This window comes from Lepeophtheirus salmonis, chromosome 1 (genome assembly GCF_016086655.4).
Source record: "Lepeophtheirus salmonis chromosome 1, UVic_Lsal_1.4, whole genome shotgun sequence".
In the NCBI taxonomy this organism is placed as follows: domain Eukaryota; kingdom Metazoa; phylum Arthropoda; class Copepoda; order Siphonostomatoida; family Caligidae; genus Lepeophtheirus; species Lepeophtheirus salmonis.
The window spans coordinates 42,101,949-42,107,948 of NC_052131.2; the positions used below are offsets into that span (position 1 = coordinate 42,101,949).

Below are 6,000 nucleotides of genomic sequence, written 5' to 3' on the forward strand. Positions count from 1 at the left end.
GCATGTTGCACGTACCATCAGAATCAGTAATTGTATTGATAGTTTTTGGTTTCGTAATCGTATGTCATTAGTTTTTGTCAGAGCTTCGTCAGTGTCATAATTGTCAGACATTGTCATTGTTTCGTCGTAGTTATCTTTTATTTGGTGTTCGTCTTGTCTTCGTCAGATTTTCGTATTCGTCAAAGTTTCGTATTCGTCCGAATTTTGTCTTCCTGAGAATTTTGTCATGGTCTCGTCTTCACCATAATTTTTGTTAGATTTTGTCTTTGTCTCGTCTTCTTCATGAAAAAAAGTTTCTTTAACGAAATGATATCGTCTCGTCAGGTTTGACGAAGTTAACACTGCTTCACACCCGTATAGAGAAGTGATTGTTATTATAGAGTTCTCTCAATCCCCATCTTGTGGCTTATGATCCGGTTGGGAATGATTTTGTGGTAGACGTTGAAATGGTAAAAAAAAATTCTGCAATTTACAGAAATAATTCGGATTAAAAAAATTTGTTCTTTAACATAGTGGAAAAATACTCTGCCTCACTGGGAAATGAAAGCCTTAAAACTCTGAGTCTGTACAATCTATTCTCATACTAGGACACTCAAAGGAATATTGAAATAAAGTGGAGAAAATTATTTTTACAAAGAGGGAAATAAGCTGCAATGATAAGAAAAAATATAAGGAGTCAAATCTAAAAATCGATGACATTAGCCTTGTAGGGATCGTATAACTGAAGAAAATTATTGACCATGAAAATAAGGAAGCTATGATCAGAATGTGAAAGGAACTGGTGAAATTAAATCTGAAAGTTGTCTTGATGTACAGCAGTCAACAACATAATAACCCGGAAGTCCTTGTGAGGAGAAGAATGGAGAGATTTTTTCTAGACTGGAATGTATCGAGTGTGAGTCCGTGCGTAGTTTTCCAAAATCATTTTTGTGGTGCAAAATTAAAATAATTTATTTATAAATTGGTCATTTCCTCGATCTTTAGTAACAAGAGCTAGGATACTCTGTAGGAGTGGATGTGCCGTTTTTGTGGAACTAAATTGATACTTCCTTCCACCTCTTTTATTTTTGCACTTGTATCCCTCCTTTAGAGAGACTAGTATAAGCTGAAATGGGAGGCATATAAGGTGACTGGCTGGTCTCGACGTTGCCAAATATGGAGGAGACTTTCAAGATAGAGTTTATCACAGCCAAAGTGATAATATATGTAGGAAAATTTAGCATTCAACCCGTGCTGGTAGGGACCGTAAAATTAGTAAAGAGATGACCAATAGAGCTTAACTCTTTTAAAAATGATAAAACTAGAGTTAATAAACAAGAGGACTCTATGGCTAGTTTATTATGTCTAGAAAAGAAGGAGGGAAGGTCTCCGCTTTTATCTATATTAATTTCTTTTATATGTGTTTGTATAATTTTATATTTATACATTTGATGAGGAATTTGATAATTGATCATATTATGCAAGTCGGTACGTTCCTTGTGTACAGTGTGGGAAGGGATGGTGTGTGGAGGTGAACAATGTTTGTATTGCATACATGAAGTCAGAATAGGACAGGCGAGAACTAAAGCTTTAAACCGAGGAGGTACACGTTACCAATAGCTTCACGAGACAATGTGGTCACTATTTTTTTTTATTTTTTTTTTGCACGATGTCGATATTTCTATAACAGGAAATGTTTTTTCGAAGAACACGATCTAAGGCCCAAAATTATCTAACACTCGAAACTATCCCAACCATATTCTCTGATTTTAAAGCAGAAATGATGCTTCAACGTCCGGATTTGGCATCTCGTTTTTGTACGGGAGGTTGGGGCAAGGGAATGAAATTACGCATCCATATACTTAAAAGCATAACTATTGCTCAAATTATTCGTAAATTTATCTATATCATTTTTGAAGAATACCTATCGGGATAGCTGTAGGCACTGCATCGACATTGCTATTGCAGGGTGAATAGTTTCATTACAGTTCAAAATATCAATTTAATTATTTGTGGCCCAATTCCTTCGTATCTCCTGAGATAAGTTAAATTTGAGCTGATTGTTTCCTTGAAGTCATCACTCACTCCTATTGTCTTCCCATTTTATCTTCTGGATCTTCTTTTTGGGTACCAATTTTTAACATGAAACTTGATAAATATGGACATGAAGTTCTTATACCAGGAGATCGCAATCCATAATGTGAACGTATAATATTTTGATATAAATTCCGAAGAGATACAGTAAAAAATGGTCAACGAGTATCCAATCTAATAAAAACTAAAGGAATTGACAATTACAGATATATTGTTTTAGCTTTTTTTAAACATTAGAAACTGATAAGTTTTAATTCTTGTACAAAGTACGTGGATTCTTCATGATACGATCCTCCCCAATGATGATATATATGTTAAGTGAGTATCTTCTCATAAATGAATCTAAAACTAAAGAGAAAATAAAAGCTTTGCTAAAACAAATTCGAATAAAGGTATACAAGTTCAAGCATAATTTATATACTTAATTTCTTTTAAAGTACTATGGAATATATATTTATATCATTAATCTGATATCAACTATAAAAACTTAATAACCTCCGAATTCAATAATTGCCTCTTCGGTAGCCTCCTCTTGCCTCCTCAGTATCGTTTGTAGTCCAAGGCCGCCATTTGCCTCTTTTCCGTCTAACAAAACGAGCATTCCTCTTGCAGATCATTATTGCGTAAATTAGAATTGAATTTTTTCTCGCAGTCGTTACAAGGTGTGTACCTGCTCGTTAATGCAACTAAGGACTATTTCTTTTAGTGGAGTAGGAAAGAGATGAGCGAGGGAATTAAATATAAAGAGAAGTTCTTTGAACTCCTAAAGACATTTATAACACGATTGTTATAATTATATTCTCTCTTTTATTCAATAACTATTAAACTCAACACGAAAAAGAAAAAGAGCCTTTAGTTTGTTAACAAAAAAAAATGTTCCATGTAAAGTTCAAGGACCTACACAGCCATCACTATCAAATGTATAGGATATTTTACCGGAAAAAAATTAACATCTGTCACGTTCAGATGTCAGAGATATCACAGCTAGTATAGCGGAGAGTTAAACAAATTTAAAAGAGTCGTGTAACAAGTAAAAAAAATTCTTAGAACCATTAGAAAAAGACAAAAAGCTTAAAGGACTTCTTATAAATTAGCCTAGGTACTGTAGTAAGATAATAATCTTCAAAGTTGACATACTGATAATCTCCTAGTCATAGGCAAAAAAAAGGAAATCGACACAAAAATTGACTGCAAGACTTATTGCAAATAGTCCCCCATCTTAAAGCCATAATTCCAATATTCGTACCTACCATTGGCAATCATTGCATGAACATGTCTCCTAAATTCCTCGACTGCAATCCAAAAAAGTTATCAATAATATTATGCTCTAGTTTATCGGTTCACGAGGTTCAAAAGGCTATTTAAAAATGGAATATCAAAAAAAAATATATATATATTATAAGCTGAACCAAAACCAAAAAATTATACTGAAGATGTCTTATCTACAGTTAAGAAAAAAAGAACGTGAGAAGAAAGCAGGAGCGAGACATATGGTACTACTGAATTAAGACTCTTCTTAATATCAGGTGCTGGAAAATGAATTACTTCTATAAAGAAAAGAACCTACTACATTTAAATCATCATTAGTACAGGGAAAATATTGTAACTATAAATTAGCTGTTTGGTAAAGCCAATTGTATGTCACAGGGTTCCAAAATTCACGTAAAACAAGAGAAAATTTGATAAATTTTTCAGTATCACTACAATAAAGATGAAAAGGTGGAGCAAGGGTCCAAAAAAATTGTTTTGTTTACAAAAAGAATATAGCAACAGCCAAACTTTGGCTCCAACAATTCCGTTATGGTAATATGGACGTCGAAAATGTCGAAAAAATAATGGAAATTGTCAAGTTGGACCGCTTGTGATCAGTTATTTCATTGCGCAAGAACTGAAAATTAGTCAGAAAACCATTTGGAACCATCAAAATCGGATAATTTCAACTATATTAACTTTATTGTCAAAATAAAACGAAAAAACGCTCAGAACTTTTTATTTTAACTATTATTTAAATTCATATTTATTTATTGTATTATGGATTTTTAAAACAATTTAAACAAAAGATAGAGAAAAATAAACACCACTTCGATTTATTTAATAATGTACAAAAAAGAAGGAAGATTATACGGAACCACCGTTTTTTTCCCTATTTTTAGAAGTTAGTTTTTCCATTACAAACTACTCAAATTCAGTCTTATCATTTGTTAAAAAAATATTTAAGTTTATTATTATTCTCAAATGTCCCTTTTGTTTCAAAAAGATTGCTTGTTTAATTTCCCAGAAAAAAAACACTAACTTTAGATTATTTAATAATTATTAATACTAAGTTTTTCCTGAAAGACTTTCTACACACAATATTTTCCCCTTTTTTTTTTTGGCCGTTAGTAGGGAAGGAAATATTGTTTTAATTGGGGTGAATGTAAAACTGCATGGAAGAGCATTTCATAAATAGAGTTGACCAAAAAATAGAGCAAGGAGAAGACGGGAGTGAGACATATCGTACACTTGAATTAAGACCCTTGTAAATATCGGCTGCCTGTTTTGTGATACTGTGGAAGTGGAGAACCTTCTAAAATTTAAAATAACATTAGTGCAGGGAAAATATTGTAACTATACATTTAAATACATATAATATATGTATTTTATTATTTACATTCAAAACAATTTACACCAAAAATAGGCAATAACGCTTACTTCAGAGGGAGAAGTTGATGACCAATTAAATAATGAATAAAAAACAAGAAAAAGGGATTCCCAACAATCATTTTTCCGTTTCTAATTTTAAGGGTATTACAAACATGTAAATTATAGTCATAATTAATTTGTAACTTTGAGAGACGACATGCTACACCGTTAGCATTTTTAAAATACGAGAAAAAAATAAATAAGAGTATTCAATATTTTTCTATTACAAGTTTTTTTTTTTTTTTTTTTTTTTTATTTCGCTCACTCGCTATTTAGTTAATATTCATTCCTCTAATCATTACAGCTATTAAGGCTGTAAATGTAACATATCATTATGGATAGGCCTCCCTTTTCCAGCTTGAGGCTTTGTTTATTTGAAATATAAAGGAAAGATATTGAGTGTTTTTTTAGAGTAGAATAGATATGAAACAAAAGAGGTAATCGAATTAAAAAATCAGGTAAGGAATGTCCAAAACCAAAAATGACTTTGACAGGTATCCCACGATATGAAAGTCTTTGTTGTTTAAAAATAAGGATCCATGAAGAACTGAGAAAAAGGATCAAGTTTATCTCAATTGTGATATATTTTTAAATATAATGTAATCGACGTAGCTCATGGACAACGCGCTCGAGAGAAATAATTCTCTGGAACTCAATCTCCGTAGGTGTGCGCCCATCTAATTCCTAGAGAAAGAAATATAATCTATGTACATGAACTTCACACAAAGTTCCTAGTTTAGATGGAGTAATTGTAATATAATCATATTGGCTTATACTTAATCAATGCAACTCTATTTAACCAATTAAAGGAACATTTCCATTTCCATCCTCCTTAGTGTTACATACAATATAATGGAATAAATTATATAACTAACTAATAATATATTATTTTCGTATTATATTGTATTATAATGACAAAAATAATATCCTAAGAACCGATAGTGCCAGTCCTAAGACTGGCCAGGACTAAATAGTTAAGGACCGACACAACACTAGTAGAAGCTCCCTCAACTGTATGTCAACGAAACCCTCGAGTCTTGGCGTCTTTATTATTTAGCTCATAGTGCGCCTGATACATCTTATTGCTTTGAGATTCCTCTTAGATTTCATGATTCAGTATGAATAGTTGCTTTACCTTTGTTATTCTCAAAACCATATAATTTTTTCTTGTATGATGTCTTGGAATGAAAAATCCGGCTACCTCATTCAAACTCTGCAATATCAATATTTGCTACCAATGTATGT

The 6,000-nt window shown here is 32.0% G+C and overlaps 1 long non-coding RNA gene across 1 annotated transcript; it reads right to left on the reverse strand.

Moving 5' to 3' along the window:
* Positions 1–2,266: 2,266 nt before the first annotated feature.
* LOC121128948 (uncharacterized) lies at positions 2,267–2,750 on the reverse strand. Its single transcript, XR_005868317.2, has 2 exons — positions 2,569–2,750; positions 2,267–2,421 (listed from the first exon to the last, which is right to left on the reverse strand). It is a non-coding gene; the product is annotated as an uncharacterized lncRNA (long non-coding RNA).
* Between the last annotated feature and the right edge of the window lie 3,250 nt (positions 2,751–6,000).